Genomic DNA, 19,704 nt, shown 5'->3' with positions numbered 1-19,704 from the left:
TCAACGAAAGCACAAGAACAAAAAGCATTGCAGGAAACAAGATATCAGTAGCAATGGGAGGATAAAGAGGAGGTAGATAGCTATAGCTATCTACTTTTCATGTTCACTTTGCACGCACGGGGGTTTACGTCATTGAGTTTTGTTGTCAGATGTGCAGCACTGGGTTTCATCCTCTGTATGAAGATATAATCATAGGCAGTGCAGGATGTGCAATGAGGCTTACTTAATTTCAAGGGAAACCTTTAACTTCAGGCCTCTCCTGTTCTTTGAGCCATTGTTTTAACAGCATTACAGTTGCATTAATTTTGGAGATTTTGCAATCCCATGTTAATCCAAATTCCATTGAAGTCAGTACACAGACACCCATTGTCTTAAGCTGGGGGTTGGTTCAGGTCATTACTCTTCATATTGTGCGGAGGGAAAGGATGGGGATAAAGGGAAGGATGCAGTGGTATATCGGAGCTCAGCTTCCTTTTGTGCTTTCGTGGATGAACTAAATGCTGCCTAAAAAAAGAAATGGAGGTGGGTAAATGTTTTTACAAGAGGATATTTTTTTTTATGAGGGAGCAGGAGGCATGGTGGGTGGGGGGGTTACAAAGCTAATTGTACAGCAGTACTTGTCCCAGATGGGAACAACAGAGTGCTTTGGCCAGAGAGTTCTTGATGCATCATCCCTCCCATGGGAAGATGTGTCCTTGTGCCAGTTTCCCTCATCTGCTCCCTCCTGCTGAACCACTGCACTGAAAAAAAGAGAGAACCCACCTCTGGTTCTCCTCAGTCTGCTTTAGGGGAAGGTCCAGAGCAAACAGTTGCTATTCCCCTGTTTATGCATTTGTATGAGCAAATATTCAGCTATTTGAGGACATGTGGACCATTTTAATGTTGGTGCACCCACCTCTGCTTGGCATACCTCCTGCATTCATCCTGCTAGCCATTGTGGTGCACTGCGACCCAGCTGCTCAGTGTCCAAGTGTGGCTGCTATGGCTGGCACTGGTGCCTGTTGGCTGTGCTTCTGTGGGTGCTTCTCAGGCCTCCTTTCCCTGACAAATGTGCAGTGTAGATCTTGTGACCCATACTAGTCAATGGGGCAACAGCTTCATGGGACCTGGGCTTGAACATCGGCTCTGCAAACAAGTGGTCATAAGGCTCTCCAGTAGACCGTGTCCAGACTTTGAGCCAGCAAGGCAGAAATACTGAGTTAGCAAGTTCCCAAATTCCTGCATTTTGGCTTCCTCCCAGCAAGTGGGAGGTAGAGAGCCAATAAACCTCACAGAGACATGTGCCTTTGACAGCAGCCCCATGTACATGAACTGCTCTATTGCTCCTGGCCAGGAGCTGGGGCTCTGACACTTGCTGGATGAGGTTATAGCACTGGATCAGTGCATTTAGAGAGTTTTGTCTGCCTGGGCAATGGAGGGTGTGATGGCATTGCTGCATCCGTTCTGTTCAGCATGAGTAAGAGTCTGAGGGAGTATATGGCAGCACAGATCTTGCTGTGAGTTGCTATCAGGAAAGCACACAATGTCCTTTCTGGTATGGTATCCCTGCTGGTTTTAGCATACTAGCTGGATTAAACCTACTATAGATACATGTACTCATGCTGTGTCTGAATTTTGCTGAGCACAAATACCTGTGGGCTTGGAGCTAGCCTGTATGTTCAGAATGTCGTGCAGAGCTGGTCCAGGTTTTTCCTTTATTACATTCCATTACGTTCTTCTCTTAATTTCATGTTTTCTATTGAAAATTGTCAGGGGAGGAGGAGGAAGTGGGGACAAGTTGTTTTTAATTCTTCTCTAACACTGCTTTTAATTTTCACTGTGAGGAAAGGGGAGGGAAAAGAGGACTGGAAAGGAAAGATAATCCTTTTTTTGTTGCTTTTTGTCCAGTTTTGGTGCTGGAAAACTATCTGTTTTTCTTCTCATTTTCATCTTCATCCATTTACTTCTTGTGTTCCTTTCTCCTAGTTTCTCTTGTCACAGGCGCTTACTTTCCTGAGGACACAAATAGCCACAAGTACTGATATTTGCATGGAAAGCAGGGAAGGGAACTTGCAAGAAAACACAGTGACTCGGGTAGAAATATGCCTTGCTATCAAGCTAAGCTGGAGCCCTCTTCTTGAGCACTGAAGCTGCAAACTGCTGAGCCAAGAATGGGTGGATGGGCTTTGTGCTGGTGTCAGCCTGGTAAGGCAAACCGGGAGAGCTGCCCCTCCTCTTCTGGAAAAAAAGGAGGAGATTTCCCCCTTTCTTTTCCTCACTGCATGTGGAGGAATCTCCTTTTGGGTCTTCTGGCTTGAGAAGTGAGGATTTTAAATGCGAATGGTGCTGGGCAGGGAGATTTAAGACCTTTTGTCATGCTCCAGTGCTCCCAGCAGGAGGTTTCTTAGTCAGAATTGTTCTCTGTCAGAGATCAGCCACTGCTTTTTCCATTCTCTTAATAGCAGTGGCTTTGCTGGGTCTTGCCTCGGGTCCATCTAGCCCCATAACTGGGCTACTGGTCAGAATTCTGATTTCAGCAGATATTCAGAGAAAGATGTTCAAGGAGGCATCTTCTCCCATGTACCTTCACCCTGGAGTGTCATGAAGAGGGTTATGAAGGAAGAGTTGCTTACCACCAACTTCTTCTCACGCCATTGGCTTCCTTGGTCACAGGTATGAAATGACACAGTTCAGCCCCTGATGTGCTCCATCTCCAGGCTCAGTGTTGTGTGCTGGTGTGGATGGTGGGCAGTGGGACTGAGAAAGGGGATTGGAAGATTACCCTTCCTAGTGCCTACCTACCACAGACGTACTGTTGCTGAGCAAGCTGTAGGTCACTGGGGCAAAGTGGCCTTCCTGCACATCCTGTTTTCCCTGTGGCCTCCTTCATGTTCAAAAGTAGAGAGCTGCAGAAGCTTGAGAAGATCTTGGGGTATCTCTTTAGGCCAATGATATCTGGTCTGTGGTCTTTGGGACTGAGCTGAACGCTATGTAGGAAAACTGTATTAAATAGCTTTTAGAAACTCAGTGATTTCATGCAGCTGCTCTCCAAAAATCAGGTAGTGGATAGTGGGCCAAAAGTACAGGAACCACCGATCTGGTCCATGTCCTGCTAGAGGCAAAGTACCTGCTTAAGCGTCAGTCAGCTCTATATCCTGACTCTGAAAGCTGCCTGACGTGGAATTTTCACAGCCTCCCAGGAGCAGTTTGTTTCCGAGCTTTGCTGTTGTCATAGCTAGATAGCTAGTCTGAGACCTCGCTGCAAATTCTGTTGCTAATAAAGATGATGGGTAGGGAAAAGAGAACTATTTTTCTCATGCAAATTAAAGCCGTACTACATTTATCTCTTAGCATTTTTCTGTCTTCTCTTTCTTTTCTGTCCCTTTGATTTATCTATCTCTATTTTATTCCTACCTTCCTTCCTCCATGACGATCATTTTCTCCTTTCACAGAGGGCAGAAAGAAGCATCTGCTGTGTGTTATGGGTTCCCACTTAATCCTGCCTGATCCCCCACTGCTAGAAGGTTCCTTTCCCTCTGGTACCTTTGTGTCTCATACAGATGAGTTCGGAAGATTCCTGCAGGGGGTCCTGTGCTTTTGGGATGCTTCCCAACCAGTGCCTCCAGCCCCATCTCTCTCCTCTCTCAGCCCCAAAACCTCATGCTCAGATGCTAATGTTATCGCTCATTTCTTCTAGCGTGATGGTGCCTGGAGCTCTCAAATATGTTCATTAATTAAGCCTCCTGGGGTGTACTCCCTGCTGACCACTCTGTGTAAGTACATGGAGCTGGCAGAAGGGAAGAAAGGGGAAAGGACATGCCTGGTGCTGGAGCATACGCTGTGCATCCTGCTGCTTTAGCAGGCTCGCTTTAACAGTTGGTCATTCCTTAAAGCCTCAGCCCCCTGCAGAAGCGGAGAGGGCCTGGGATGCCTCGAAGGGGCAAAGAGATGCAATTGGATTTGACAGGATTTGCACCACAAATTAAGTGCTGAGTGTTAACATTTGACACTCCAGCTCCATGGAGCTTTCGGGTAGCCCCTCGCAGAGAAATCTGTCAGAAACGCAAGCATCCAGAAAGCAGGGGGAAAACCACCCTGCCACCTCCTGTTTTTCACTTCTTGGAGGATGCAAAACACTGGATCGGTGCTGCATGGCCTTGTCAGCTCCAGTGAGCACTGTCATTCCGTAGCGCTGGAGAGGAAGGTGCTGTTATGCCAGGGAATTTTCACTCTGCTAACCCCCATACCACAGCTCCATGTTTGCTGCTTTTGTAGCACAGAGCTGGAGGTATGATGGCAAAGTGAGCACAGGTCCTGGAGAGTGAAGATCCATGTGATGCCCTTCAACTTGAGAGCACTAATTTGCCCCTTCCTTCTGTTCTCGCAGCCATGGGCAATCATGCTGTTGCAGTGCTGGGCACAACCACACTGCTTGGAACCATGTCCTCTTATCGGTGGGGGGCAATACTGGTGTTGGAGAGGAGAGTTGTGAGGGTCACTGACAGGGCTGCAGGGTAGGTGAGCCAGATACTCAATGCTCTTCTCTCTCTACCAGGGAAGTGCTGAGCTGCTAGTCACCATTTGAGGTGCAATGGGATTGTGGAGGTAGCATCACCATTTCTCTTGAATTAGAAGTATGAAGCAAACCCATTTAATTACATTTATCCAGGGGTGTTCATGTCACAAGACTAATGGAAGGTTGTTTTCATTTCTTAGACTTCCACTCTCCAAGGATAGCTGGATATTCTTTGTCTGTCCTCTGTGGTTATGGATTGTTGCTGCTGTCTGAAGCAGTACTGTCTTCTGGCCTAGCAGAAATGCTGTATTGCTTTCTAGAGCTTGGAAAAGACATTTTGTGACACGAGTGTAGCAATACAGATCAGTAGGTCCTACTATAACGAAAGCTGCTCAAGCTGTTATAAAAAGCTGTTTCTCTGATGAAAGTTGTCCCTGGATGGGCAGCAGCCTTGTGCCAGTCTCTGTACTGCGCAGCCTCCCACAATACCAATTGTCATTAAAGCTGAATCCCTTCCATATGGCCTGTGTTTACTGTGCACATAAATAACATCCCTCTGGCAGCTTCAGAAGACAATTCCTTTTGAGCTGCTGTTGTTCTAAGGTTTATCCAGTGTAGTGCTGACCTTTCTTAGGCTGTTGGGTCCTTTAGCTCTTGCCCTGCTGTACTGTTCTGTAGCCATTCCACATCCTGCTTAGAGATAGCCAAAATCTCTGTAGGAATACAGGGCTCTTCCAGAGGCATCCAGTGTGCAGCTTTTCCCTCTGTGTCTCTGTGGGGTGTGGGTTTTAGGCCATGCTGATTTAGCGCTATGATCTCTCACATATATACAGCTGAATTTATTCCTCTCTGCTTCTCAAGAAGTGTTTCTCCTAAGGTCATGTTCTAGTTTGCAATCTATTGCTTTGAGTAGTTATTACTTTCAACCTACATGTACACCTCGGGGTATGGCTTCTGCTCCTTCCATCAGTCTCTCTGCTTGTTTACCTGTCTTACCTCAATACCACATGCCCGAGCAGCACAAAGCATTGGTGGGCTGAGGGGACACTGCTCCTGTTCACAGCCAGGCAAATGGAGGCAGTAAGTTTTAGCCTTCTGACTTTAGGCTTGTTTATCTTATCTGGTTTTCATGGAGTTCAAGAGTAGCCTACAACCCCTGAGAGGTCTGGGGACCAGAGGCTGGAAACACCTCTTCCACCAGCCAAAACCATCTTCATGGTTATATGAGCCTCTGCAGCAGCATCACCCTCCTGTTAACATCTTTGAACAAGGGAGAGCTGGTGTGAGCACTTGCAGAAGGCAAGGAAGCCAGGTCGGAGGAATACTGTAGAAGCAAATTCAGAGTTATTCAAACAGATGTTCATGAATATATTTTGCCATACTTGCAGAGTCTTAATTGTAATCTGAATTGATGGGCACATGAGTTTAAAGGTAGAGGACTGAATCTATGGAAGGAAACATGATCTAGGAGATGAATGACCAAGCTGGGCTCTGGAGAGTGAGGGCTCATGTTTAGCTCTGCACAAGCATGGGCAAGTCATCTGTGCTTATTGCTCCTTGCTTCCCATGGGTCCCAGGAGTACTTAGATCCTGCTGGGAGAACACATCTGCATCCTGAGCAGGCCTGTTTGTGTGCTGGATTGCATCTTCATTCATGATTGTTGCTTTCCTTACTTTCTGCTCTTGGCAAATATAGTGGAGATGTGCCACCTTTTTGTGTCCCGCCTATCAGTCATCTGTCCCCAAGACTCTCTCCTCCACTCCTCTCTTGTTTTCTCAGCTTCCATGGGAACTGTCAAAACCCTTGTTGGTGGGACCAGTCCTACAAAACCAGGTCTCTGTGAAGTTTTGGTGATGCTTTGCTTCCTGGTGAACAAGAATAGAGTCTGGGAAAGAAGCCATAGCATGATTCTACTACAGTGATTATTATTATTGCCATTAGCAAATATGGCAGGAAAAGTTACTGTAAACAAGGGAGAGATAAGTACAATTTGTACGTGTTTAATCTCTTCTGTGTGTTTTTAATTTTCCTCCTTGATGGCAAGTGTTGCTTTAAAGCTAGAGACAGATTGCATCATTTTCCCCTGCAGCCTGGTGACATCGGGGTTGCCCATTGCATCGCACAGTGTATTCAGTCTCATACAGTACCTTTCACGCAACAGATACCAGTCTCCACTGCAGATGAGAGGTCCACTCCTCTAATGCCATCTGGGAGGGTCAGAGAGGCATCAGCACCTCCATGGGGGGGACATCACCTTCAAGAGCTGTGCTCGTTGCCCATACAACTTCCTCACCTGGGAGCTGCATAGGCAGCCCTTGCCTTGGCTGGCACGGTGGTTCATCTGGTGGGGACCCATCTGGCTGCAGGTGAGAGCAGCTTCCTGGGGATGGTCTCAGGTGGAGGATTTGGAAGGAAACAAGCCTGTGAGTGCAGGAAAGGGGGTAGGAGAGAGGCTGCTTTGTGACATTAACCTCTAGTGCAACTGTGCTGAGGTGGCTGTTAAAAACATAGATGCTTAAAAAGGAAGTTTTACCCCTTACAGTAAACATCGTGGTATCACAGACTATGGAGATGGAAATCTGCTCGGTCTACTGCAATATTGTTAAGATTGCAGCTGGTAAGACAGAAAATGCCTCCAGAAATCATTGTAAAATTCACACCCCCTCTACACATGCTGCCTTGTCCCTCAGTCCTCCCTCCCCAGGCAAAAAGAAAGGAGCACAAAAAAGTAAGTAAAACTGGGGGCTCAGCCTTGTGCTCCATGTTTCTAAATTACAACCTTTGTAGCATGTGGCATAGGGCAGTTTGGGAACAAGGGGCCTACAATGATGCTGGAGAGGGACTCTTCATCAGGGATTGTAGTGATAGGACAAGGGGTGATGGGTTCAGACTGAAACAGGAGAAGTTCAGGCTAGATATAAGGAGGAAGTTCTTTACTGTGAGGGTGGTGAGGTGCTGGAATAGGTTGCTCAAAGAAGTTGTAAATGCTCCATCCCTGGCAGTGTTCAAGGCCAGGTTGGACAGAGCCTTGGGTGACATGGTCTAGTGTGAGGTGTCCCTGCCCACAGCAGGGGCATTGGAACTGGGTGATCTTAAGGTCCTTTCCAACCCAAACCATTCCATGATTCTATGAATTCTTCCTTTCACGATGCAAAATACTTCAGTGAGCCCTCTGAAAAAGGTCTTTACCCACAGTGAGCTGCAGCAGTCCAGACCTCATTGGGCACAGACTGTTTTCTCCTTAGGGCTCTGCATCCCACATCACTTTGTTAAAGCTGCAGGTGTTCATGGGCACTAGCAAGCTCAACACTGCAGCTGACCTGCAGAATTTGGTGTAAAGCCTCCCCAGCATTGCCAAGGCACTTGAATGAATGTTGAGGACAGTGATGGTTTTGATGCCCTTGGATAGGATCTGGTTGCAAAAAACCACAACTCCTGATAAAGAAGGGAGTGCTGCTTGGAAGTGTCCCACTTGTTCCCACTGGCTCTGGATCACAGAGTGAGGGGCAGTATTCTGAAACAGGACCCAGAGGCCCCTGCTCTGAGCCTTTCCCAGCTCTTGGGAACCACAGAAGGCTTCTCTGAGCTTTAGGAATAAATGGGGAGAGCAGTGAGTACCTGCTTCAAGAGAAAGGAAAGAGTTTGGAAAGACTTCTTTATGCAGAGTAGCACTGATCTGAGCTTTTAATAATGCAACGGACTTGTAAGTGTTCCAAACTGTGAGATTTTTGGAATGAATTTTTAATCCAGGGTTTAACATTAAAGATTAACATGTGCATTTTGAATTTCAAGATGGGAATTTACCCCCAAAAGGGTAAGACATCCTTCAGTGGCTTCTTCTCGTTTTGTTTCATTTTACTTCCCTGCCTTGGGGCATAAAGGCAAAAAACACAAATGAAGGGGAAAACCCAGCATCCAGGCTGTGCTTGGGGAATTCTCAACTTCTTGTTAAACCAGTGGCCGCTTGGGCTCTTTCATATTAATACTGCTCCTTGTGCTCTTAGACTTGGCAGGAGTGACAACATCTGTGTGAAGAACTGAGCCAGCTGTGCAGAAATCCATCTTCATTCAGAGTAGTTGTGTCCTTTGCTGCCTGGGCATAAGCAGCTTCTTGCATTTGTTAGAGGGAGAACGTTTTCAAAGTGCTTTGCAGAGGTTCTAATTCTAAAAGACAAGGGAAGCCTGTTCCAGCTTTATGTTTGCAAATGTTACGAGGTTCTGTAAAAGGGACTTTAGGACATGGGGAAGCGAGGAAAGAGAGGGCAAGAAGTGCTGGGAGGCTTTAGCACACATGGCTAACTGCTGGCATCAGAGAAGAAGGTGGTAAGGAAGGAGGCACATTGTCTTATACAGTAACAATAGCATCTGCATTCAGAAAGCCTCTTTCCTGCATTTCAAGCATGTTATGATGGTACTCGGTGTGTTTTGCAAAGCTGTTTAAGAGGTTTGTAGCATTTTGTGTGCATCTGACACTTCCTTCAAGGTAGCACTGCATGCCTCCTTGCCTGCAGTACTTTGGGGCAGGGCCTCTTGAGCATTTGCTCTTGACAGCTGTGTTTGCCCCCAACAGAGCTGAACGTAGTGAACCTTCTTGGTTTTGTTTTTCTTCTTGATAAGAAATGTGTGTGTAAATTTGAAATCAATACTAATACTTGGCGCAGTGGTGGAGAGCGTGATTAATGGGCAGAGCAAGACCAATGAGTCACGTGCCAAAGTCCTATTCTTGTCTCACCATTGACCTGCTGTGTGGTGTGCAGGTGAGTTACACCTTCTCTCCATTTTGTTTTTTCTCACTGCAAAACGGGGACTCTCTGCATTGCCCCAGTGCCTTACCTGCTAGCATATTGTAGAGCTACATGTGCAGCACGATGCTGGATACCCAACTAGAGGTCTGTCACCAGCTGGAGGTGAGGATGATCAGCATTTGTGAATGAAACAGACACAATAACCTTAGCTTGGATGCTTAGAGCTACAGATGGCTCATCCCTCGGTACACTGTGAACAGAGAAAACCTCTCGGCATTAGAACTTGTTCCCTTTGCGCCCTGTGCTGGCACATACCCACATGCCAAAAGGGAATGGAGTAGACAGGCAGCAGGTTTGCAGTAATCTGACTGCTCACGTTTTATCTGTTGGTCCTGTTTCCACCATACAATGTAGGAATGATTATCCCAAATTGCTGGAGAGGATGGGGAAGAGAAAGGGAGTCTCATTCAGGGAAAGGACTGCAAAGTGCTTAAATAAGTGTGTTCCTGTGGCTCATGTGTGGAAGTATCTGTGCCTGATGCCGGACCAAACTTCACATGGAAACAACTATAGCTCCTGAACTCTGAGTATTCACAGAATCAGAGAAGAGTTAAGTTTGGAAAGGACCTTAAGATCATCTAGTTCCAACTGAGCTGGAGTTGTTTGTAGGTAAAGCTGGTAACAAACTGGTCATCTATTCCAGGGAAGTGCTAATGTATCCTCTCTGTTTTGTCTCACATCACAGTGAAAGTCCATATTTTTCAGTGAGTGGAACAAAAAATCAGGGGAAATTTCCATTGAGAAAAGATGCTGTTCACATGATGTTCAAAGCCACAGCATATTAAGGATGTGTGTGTATAACACTGTACCAGCACTGAATAAAATTATGCAAAGTCAGAATTTATGTAATAGCTGAATATATGGCAAAAGTTTAAATGGATTGAAATAAAGTGCTTTTACCTTATTGAACTGAAGTATGCCAATATTACCGTAATTAAATGGGAAAGTCAAAGCAATTCACTTTGTCTTCACTCACTGAAAATGTCATCAAAGTGAATATTCTTACAACCTATTTTGATTTTAATGAAAACTCTTTTCTCTTTTTTTTTCCCGGTGGAAAATCGTCCTTTTACAACCTCTTTCAGACAGCTCAACTCATAATCTGAAACATTCGATTACTGACCTGACATTTGCCAGATCAGAAGACAAATTGGCTTTTCCTACCTTTTCAATTTAGATGAAAAAAGACCCTGCCTTTCTTCGATTGTTTGTTTGCTTTCTGTTTGTTTTTAATAATCTTAATAGTTTTAAATCCAAAGTAGTTTGGGATTAACAAAATTTAAGATACGGAAGTCTAATGTCTTTGAACATCCCTATGAAAGCTGGTTTCAACCTGACTGCTTTTAGAGACTTTGACTGCTTTTATCAGGCTTGTTTTGAACATCACGTATGAGACAGGGAAGCTTCAGATGCATGTTCTCTCTTAAAGGCTCTCTGTCACATCAGTGGGCCACAGGAGTTTTGTTATCAAAATGGATGCAAATGTGATTAGAGCTTTAAGCCCCAATTTGGCCGGATATTTAAGCATGTGCTTAATTCTGAAACATCAAGTACATTTCCAGTGACTTAACTGCCTTTAGTGGAATTGCTAGGGCATATCAAACCAGCCTGGGTATCCATGGCCAAATCAGGCCATCTATGTGGGCACTCTGCTAGCCATGCATAGATGAAATAGGACTCACACAGCAGGAAAACTTTGATGGGAGCTCAAAGGCATGGTGAAAACCAAAGAACATCTCCCATATATCCTTCTATTTTCAAAAAACTTGTGAATTCTCTAAGGTGAGAGCATTTCAATTATGAGACTCAAAGCTAGGGTGGACAGCAGGTAGCCACCTTGTTAGTATTGCCTTAGCTGAAAGCTGTGGGTTGCTGGACCATACCCTCTAAGACTCATTCTGGTGACAGTCCTCTCTGACTTCCAGGAGAATGGGATCAGTTTATAAATGAAAAATTCTCAGAAATGGCTGATTTCTTTTTCCTCAGGGGTTGCTTTGATTTAAAATTATGTAATTTTATGTTGGTTTGCATTAGGTACCTCTTTGTTGAGGGACCCAGCCCATCATAACCAACCACAGGGTGATGATGGTGCTTGGAGCATCCTGGTAATGGGTGAAGGCAGCTAAGGTGGGTACCCCAAGAAGCACTGGCGTACCTCTCCTGCATTTGGCTTGGAGATGTGTGGCCATTTTGTGAGGATTTATTTCCTACACCCAGGCCCTTCTGTTCATGGTCCCCTGCACTTCCCTAACCCAAGTCCCAGCTCCCATGGCCTCAGTGGGCTTCTGTCATATGTGCACTTTGAATCTCATCAACATCTGGGTGGGTAGATGCATCGTGTTCCTGTTCTCTTGCTGCCTCATAATTTCTTGAAGGTGCAGCAGCATCAAGAAGCCACCTGAGGTTCTCAGAGGATACCACTGGTGTCTGCAGGGAGGGAGCCACGCAGCAGAGTTTCCCTGGATCTTCACCCATGCTATGCCTCATAGGGCAAGCACTGTTGCTATTTTATCCATCACCCTCTACTCTTTCTCCTTTTGGGGGAGGATCAACATAGCTCTTGATGCTTTGGGTAAAATTAGTTCAACTGTAGGTCAAGACTATTTGCACTAATGATGGTTGTGTCAGGATAGATGAGAAAGCCACTCAGGTGTGAGTTTGAACCCTGTGTTTCAGTGACCTTTTTCCTGTAACGGGGGCACGAAGTTGGAGATACATGCAGACCATGTCTCTTTCAATGCATTCTGTGTTGAAGTGTTAAAAGTCACTGATGAGCCAGTTCTGCTTCCCCCATCCTCACCTCTTTTCCCATCCAGCTGCACCCAGCGCTCCTGCCTCTCCCTTCCACACACAAATCATACATTCCATCCTGCTCACCCAGCCATCCTGCCTTCCCCTCTACCAGCTTTAATCTTATTCCATATTGCCTCTGTCCTTCCCACTCAATATAGCATTGAGCATATTTAAACCTCAGGTTGTTTTCCCTTATTAAGCAGTTTATCACTATGTTGCTTTTTTTTTTTTTTTTTTAAACCAGGGGAGAAGGAAGAAATTTATTCTTTTGACCATAAATCATTTACAAAGCTGCTGGGCCGTTAATGTATATTTTATGGCTCAGCAAACAGAAAATAGAAGTGAGCGCCTTAGCAGAGCTTTGCCAACCTGTTCTAATTCCAGCTTCCTAACCCTGGCTGTTCCCTAGTGTTGGGAGCAGATCCATTTCTCTTGCAGAGGCACCAGTGGATGCCTTGTTGTCCCAAAGGAGGCAACTTTGCTTTGTCAGCAATGTCAGATGCTGTTGCCAGCACTTGGCACTGGTCCACACTGAAACACATCTCTGCTGACTGGGCTGTGCTGGGAGGATACTAACAATCAAATGGGATGGGTGGCGGGGAACTCGAGCCTGTTTTCCCCTTTAGGTCTTAGGTAGAGCTCTAATTAGTCTCCTGCTCTGGGGTAAGCAAGTTACACACAGCTCTGATCCCACGCAGCCTCATTCTGTACTTTGCGTGATGTGGGTTCAGCAGGCCTCAGGTATGGTTACAGATACCCATGGGGATGCTTGAGGATGCTTTCAGAGACAGTGACTGGCTATGGTGGTGGTTCCCAAATGTTAAAAGCTGACTTCTGTGAGGTTTTGCAACCTGCTCTGAGCAGCGTGCGCCTTTGCAGCTCTCAGTTAACTCCATGTCTTTTCCCTCTTTTAGGAAACGTAGATATCAATCTTTGTTGTGAAAGGTGCATTTTCCTTTCAGATGTGACTGACAAGCAGTCAGATAATTAAGAGGAGGGATGTTGGCATCTGAACTAGATAATGGGAAAATCTGTAGCTCCAAGATGTTGTTGCAGGCTTTTTGCAAACCCAAGCTGAGCTTCCTACCTTAAATGTACTTGCCATGAACATTTGATAAGCTTTCATTCCCAAGTCCCTTCAGCTAAAGTAACCTCCTAAGTTATCTGTGGTCATTTAAAACATTCCCACCCCTAGAAGTTCATTACTGTTGGATGATGCCTCCACTGTAGCAGTGAGCAGAGCAGGACTGTGCGTCTGCAATGCAGTTTTTCTCTTTCACAGTAAAACAAGTTAGCCCATTCTTACACGTTCCTCAACAGGTTATGCTTATCAATGCTTGGCTGTGAGATGGAGGCACAGCTTCCTTTCTGCTTTTGCTGGTCTGGGGGCAACGACCTTGTGTTGAGTGGCAAGACAAAAAGCAGAGGATGACCGCATCTTAAGTAGCTGCAACAGGATTCCCTAGAGCTGATCTATTACAGCACTAAGGGTGAAAGAGGAAAGACTGTATTTGCTAGTCTCAGCTTTGTAGAAGACACAGAATAAGGAAATACCTTTCTAAGCTCAGCTAAACCTTCATTTTCCTCCTTGCCTGTGATTTTGAATACAGCGTTTCAGGCCTCGCTGGAGGACCTTAGGATGCAAAGAAATGACCGGCACTCCGGTTGCAAGCACACAGGGGTACCCTGTTTGTACCTTGGGTATGCTGCCTCATTGTGGCCTTCAGCCATCTTCTATAGACAGATTGCATGCTCCTCCTGATTTGCCCACCTGAGTCCTGGGAGGATGAGTCACTGATGACTCCGATGCTGGGCACAGCCAGGAATGGGAAAAGTTGACACCAAATGGTCCTATAAAGAGGGCTAAATTAGGCTTACATCCCCATCCACTCTTTCAATTCAGGGAGCAATGAGCGAGCACTTAAGTTCCTGGTCCCCTCTGGTCTTGCTCATCTGCCAAAGCACACAATTCCCAAACCTCAGTAGAGCAGCTGCTCCCTGACTCTCCTGCAAATGCTGTGAACTCAAGGACTGCCAGCTCAGATCACAGCAGTCTCTGTCTCCAGCCAATTCCGCATGCATCGGAGGGAAGTGTTAAACTTTCCATAATGTCCCTAATTGTGCAACACCATACCATGGAGAGGGGATTAATGTATGCCCCAGAGCATGGCCATTGATTAGTTTTATCCTAGCTAATGTCACTGTAGATTCTATTTTTTTTTCCTATTGATGTTCCTTCCTATTTTTATAATCTTGCTCTAATACAGTGCAGTTGTTTTTTTATCTCTAACTTGGATGCATACTGCATCCAAGGCAGCAGAGATGCAAGGCAACCATCCCAGCTAGCAGGAGATGCAAAGAAGGCAGCTTGAGACAGGCTGGATAGAGGCACAGAGCAGGAAATGGTACTGGGAGCACAGCAGGAGTCCAGAACTGGAAAGGAATTTTGGGTCATTGGGCCCCCAACCCTGCTATCACCATGGCATCTATAAACCAGATTTGTGCTCTTGTTAGCAGGCTGCTCGAACACTTTTACATTTGAAGACTGTGACTAATTAAACACAAGGATTAAGATGTGTTGGAAGAGCCACGTTCAGGTCACACAGATAGCTTAATATCATCTGAACCCTGCTACACGAGAGAGCACAGCCCCTCTTGATTTTCCTAGCAGCTTTGAATGCTTAGCAGTTCAGCAAATCAAACCCTTGAGGTCTAAACCTGAGCAAATCCCATACTAACAAGGACCCTCTGGCCTCCTGAAGGTGATTGACTTGCTCAGCAGGACACAGGGAATCTCTTCCAGAAATGAGGAAGGAATCAACGGGAGGCAGCTGACACCATTCTTGAAGTGCATATAGCCAAAAGCTTTCCTGCCTATTTTTGGTCTTTAAGTTCAGTTTTCATCCCGCCTATGGCTGCAGGTTGGGAAGAGCAGTGACAGGGAAATGTGCTTCATGTCATCTCAATCAGACAGTTGTTTGAAATCCTCCTCACAGCTGGTCTGCAGAGAAAGACCTATTTCTGAAAGGGAGGATGGCAAGGGTGGTAGGGACTGCTATTCACCAGGCCAATAGTGGAGGCTGGGGCAGAGTGGGTCAGCAGGAAGCTTCACTGTTAGCTTTCTGTCTAGTTCAGATGAGGTTATAAATGATAAGGCAGAAAGGTCAGTATGATCAGCACAGATTTACAGGTAGCCAATGTCCCTGATCAGCTGGTCTGCTTCTTGGCAACAAACACTGCAGGGCTTGAGTTAAAGACCCTGATGTTGTCTTCTCTCCCTGGATTATTGTTTGCTGTCCCACATGTCCCACAGGGTGGGCTGCAATCTTGGAATTGCTCTTACTGTGGGAAAGTGGATCTATTTACTTGGGAGGTTTTATACTGGACAGATGACTAGATAGCACCAGTTGTGCCTGGTGATTTCTGCAGTGATAAATGTACTTAGATGTTAACTTGGCTTTTGACCTGTGTTTAACAGAGAGAGTAATATGTACACACCTCAGAGGAAAAACTAGTGTCGGTGTAGGTTTAACACCTGTGTTATGGAAATCTTGATCTAAACCCATGCTAGGTGTGATAGTCTTCACACTGTTGGTTCCAGCCTGTCCTGCAGAGCCAGCAAGGATAGGAAGGAAAGAGTTGGATATTTTACTGTCAGATTACTACCCCATTGCTAGACCTGTGAGCCAGAAAGAGCCAGCATAAGCCTTATTTTGGGATATTGTCCCTATTCAAATAAAGGGAATAGGCTCACCTGATGCCCACAAGCTAGGGCATGGATGCAATCACCCTCCAGATGTGTGTGGACCAAAGTCTGCTTTCTCCTTGCTGTGAGCTAGCAGAATGTCTACAGTGTGGTGGAAACATTTCTTCTTCTCACTATTGCTGCCAGCATAATTGTTCCAAGTAGGTCTCTACCAAGCATCCTCCCCAGGAAAGTCTATACTAGGGCACATTGGCCCAGGGCTACAGTCTACTATGACAATGTGCATCTGTCCCAGATACCTGCCCTGCAGAATGCATTTGGAGGCTGGGAGCTTTTCCCATGGTAGGATTTCCTTAGTGAACTGGAAATAATTCAGCCCAGCTGGGCATTAATTCAGACCTGTGCTTGGTGATGTTGGTCCTACAAACAGGGTAGAGTCTATTGCAAGCTGCCTCCAGGTACTAGGCTGGGTGAATACTGCTTTTGGTTAGATTCTGAATTAGCAAGGATAACACATCTAGAACGACAGGAGGATACGCAGTTCCTTGTGAGAATGGGCAAGACCAGTATTCAGGCAGCTTGTGGAGCAGCCTGTTTGGATGCCGTCATATCAGGCTGGATAACTTCAGTGTTATCAGTGCTTGCAACTGCAAGTCAGCTCCTTCAAGAGCCTTTGAATGGTGTCTGCACTAGCAGGTCCTGTGGCAGAAGTATTCCCTGCATCCTGCTGTCTCCTCCACCTGAGTCACTCCTTCCTGGGTATGAGTTTTGCTGCTTTCAGTGTGTTGGGTTGGCAACATGCCTCGGCTTGTTTGGGGTGGGAGATATGTCTCCCCTCTGGCACAGAAGGCAGCTTTGGTCCTAGACTCAGAGATATGGGGCAGGACAAAGGTATAGTGACTTGTGTTTTCCTTTTATCTCAGGAAAAAGACTTTTCTGCAGTTTCTCCCTCTGTTGCCAGGTTGAACACCAATGTTCCTACCCTGTTCTTGAAGCTTTTGAGCGACCTCATCTTTGCCTCTCTAACAAGGGACCCAAAATGTCATACTGCCAAAGGCATCTTCCCCAGCACATGGCAAAAGGATAGCTAATTGCGCCAGGATGGATGGGGGAGCAATTCCCTGGGTTTCAGATGCAAGCTGATACAGCTTGAAGCTTTATTATCATTTCCCCCCAGCCACACACATTTCTGTGAGTGTTCCCTTGAGGTCTAGAGATGCAGAATGCGCGCAGCTGAGTTTTTTCATCCCTTTCACACCTTTTTCCCCTGGTCATTTGCTTCCCTGGTTTGCCAGCACTGCAGAGTGAACCTGTACCCTGGCTTCTGCATATGCAAAGTCATGCTAGTCCAGCTTTCCACACCACTGAGTATCAGGAGGTTGCTGCTAGCAGGTGCAAATGCTGCTGACTTGCCAAGAGCTCTTGGGGGCACTTGCAAAGTCGAGAGTGTCCTCTAGAAGAAAGTGAGGCTGGAGCTTGACTTTCATGGTGTGAATGATCCTCCAAAGAAACCTGTTTTTTTCTGTGCTCCTGGGAGATCAACACTAAAGATGATGGGGAAAGACCCTCTCTGCGCACTATACTGCAACCCAGCCACTGATAACCCACTGAGCATGGTTGCTTCTGGCAACCAAATGCTGGGGATGATCCAGCAGTAGAGGAGGGCATGCCCTTTGCACAACTTCAACAGTGTGACCACAGTGCTTCCTGAAGGCGCAGACTGAGGTCCTCATGGTCTGTGACTACCTGTCATCATGATGACATGGACTGGTGATTGTGCATTGGCTGTTCGTGTTATAATCTGGCCTGTTGATGTGAAGTGGTGGTGGTGGAAGTCCTCATTTCCCCCACTGTCAGCCAAGGTAATTTTCTGGTCTTGCTGGTAATCTCTAGCAGAGAGATTGGAAGTGAGTGGGAGCTGGGAACATTTTCAGTCAATTTAGTCACAGTGCTAAGATGTGCCCATGTCTTTCAGCTTCACCACATCTCATGTATTCTGAAGCCTCTCAGGTTTGCAACCCTTGTAGGACAGCTGGTAAACGTGTGGCAGCACCTGCCTTCCCCTCCTCATGCCCAGCAGGGAGGCAAATGCTGGTTGTGGGACTGGGCCTTACACACTTGTGCCATGATGTATGAACTATCTACACAGACTCCTTCATGGATGCTAGGGGAGGGAGCAAAGTGTGCTTACTTGGAAAGCCAGCAGTGAGCTATCACAAATGAAACCAGAGTGATCTGTTGCCAGATAATTACTTGGTCCTTGAAATAGGAAGGAACTCTAAAAGAGCCTCTGTAGCCAAAACATTGTTCTGCTGGCTGGGTCCCGCATAGGGGACACAAAAGTGGAGCATCTGTTCTAATTAGCGATGGGAGCTTGCTGCATCAGGATCAAAGGAGAGAGCCTTTACTGAATCAAGCTAAGATCAAAGTGTCCTACGTACAGGAAGGGTCCGTTCCTCTTTCTGCTGACAGTGGCGTACCCTGTTCTTCCTCTAGGCATGCTGCTTACAGGGATGCTTAATTACTGAGTAAGGAGAAGTCTGCACATATAAGAGAGGGTGTAATGGCCATTGTAATCCAATTCTAAGAGATGATTTATCGTGATCAATGCTACTTGTCTCTCACAAGTCATTAAACTTCTTTGGATGCTTAGAAAAGATCTGAATTGTGTGCCCTTGCAAAAGGAGATCCTTTAAAAAATCCTTCACCTGTTTTTTCTGACCTCTTATGTGCAATTTTACTTAGTAGATTGGCTGTATGTGTGTTCATATGTCTATATTTGCATTTATATTTACCCAAGGGGATTCAAGTCCTCATTCCTTAGGCTGCATTGAAAAATCCTCATCCCAGTGGATATGCTAAATTTGAGATCTCTTCCTCCCTCTCTCCCCTGCCTCCCTCCTTTTGCATTAATGCAAAGCCATGTTTTTGCAACCCCTAACTTTGGAATGTTTAAACATATATCGTTTGGTTGAGTTTTCCTACTAGGTGTCTTCCTGGGCATGCAGGTTTATAAGCATATATGTCTTTGTGAGCATCCACCTGTGTCTTGGGCCATGAGTATTGGTGTGGAAGGATGCAGTCATGTAGATACATAGTCTGAGAGACAAAGAAAGACACTGTAGTTTCTAAGGAGGATTTGATCTTTGGTCTTTCAACTGTCTCCCTAAGAGAGGAGTTGTGTTATAGTGATGCCCCCCAGTGCTGTGCTAACACACCTGCTTCCCTTGTTTATGCTTGTGGAAGAGGACTTTGCCTACCTTTGGTCTCCTGACTCTCCTATTGCCTTGTTTAAGCTTACTTGTCAGAAGCGGTTGTGTGTGTTTTCCTCCGCTGTAGCCCTGCAGGTGCCACTTAGCTTAACAAAACGAGTCTTTGCCTTTAAATGCCTCCTTCCTCGTACACATCCAGGGCCAAAGAGCAGCTGACAAGCCCTGGGATATATGAGGCAAAGGCAAGTCTGAGGAGCTGGCTTGCCGGCTGGTTTAACAAGACAGAGACAGGACAGCATGGTCTGTGTGGGGTGCTCATCTTGCATGTCAGGTTCAAAACAGCTCCCTTTAGCAAGGCAAATGGACAGGTACCTCAGCTCTTCCTTAGTGCACCCTCTTCTCCCCTGAAACCACTTCATGGCATTCAAATTAAAAAGGATGCTGTGGTCCCTTGAAAGGGGAAGGGGATTATGGGGCTGTGGGATGCTGCAGGGTGGGAGTTGGGTACTGGCAAAGCAAAGGGAATATTATCTATTTCTTTTCGTTTTATAAAGTGTTTATAAGTAGATTGGGAAATTCCCAAATGTATTGAAAAGATATTTATAAAGTGAAGAAATTATGCATGTTCTATTTTAGTGTTTTTATTATTCTGCAGGATGTTTGCAATCAACTAATAGTAAATATTAGGAGTA

At 45.9% G+C, this 19,704-nt stretch overlaps 1 protein-coding gene across 2 annotated transcripts in view; it reads left to right on the top strand.

The window, feature by feature from the left end:
- IGSF11 (immunoglobulin superfamily member 11) overlaps nt 1–19,704 on the top strand; it is a 102,992-nt gene that overhangs the window by 75,483 nt on the left and 7,805 nt on the right. Inside the window, exon 1 of one of the 2 annotated variants that reach the window (XM_061454028.1) lies at nt 2,164–2,184. The exons of the other annotated variant lie outside the window; for it this stretch is intronic. The gene's annotated coding sequence lies outside the window, so the exon portion shown is untranslated. Of the gene's footprint in view, nt 1–2,163; nt 2,185–19,704 lie in introns of those variants that run through there. 2 annotated transcript variants of the gene reach the window in all.

This window comes from Pezoporus flaviventris, unplaced genomic scaffold (assembly GCF_033815535.1).
Source record: "Pezoporus flaviventris isolate CSIRO_AGI_PZ_B2104156 unplaced genomic scaffold, CSIRO_AGI_Pfla_v1 ptg000015l, whole genome shotgun sequence".
Classification (NCBI taxonomy): domain Eukaryota; kingdom Metazoa; phylum Chordata; class Aves; order Psittaciformes; family Psittacidae; genus Pezoporus; species Pezoporus flaviventris.
The sequence above is the reverse complement of the archived record's forward strand: the minus strand, read 5'-3'. Positions and strand labels throughout refer to the sequence as shown.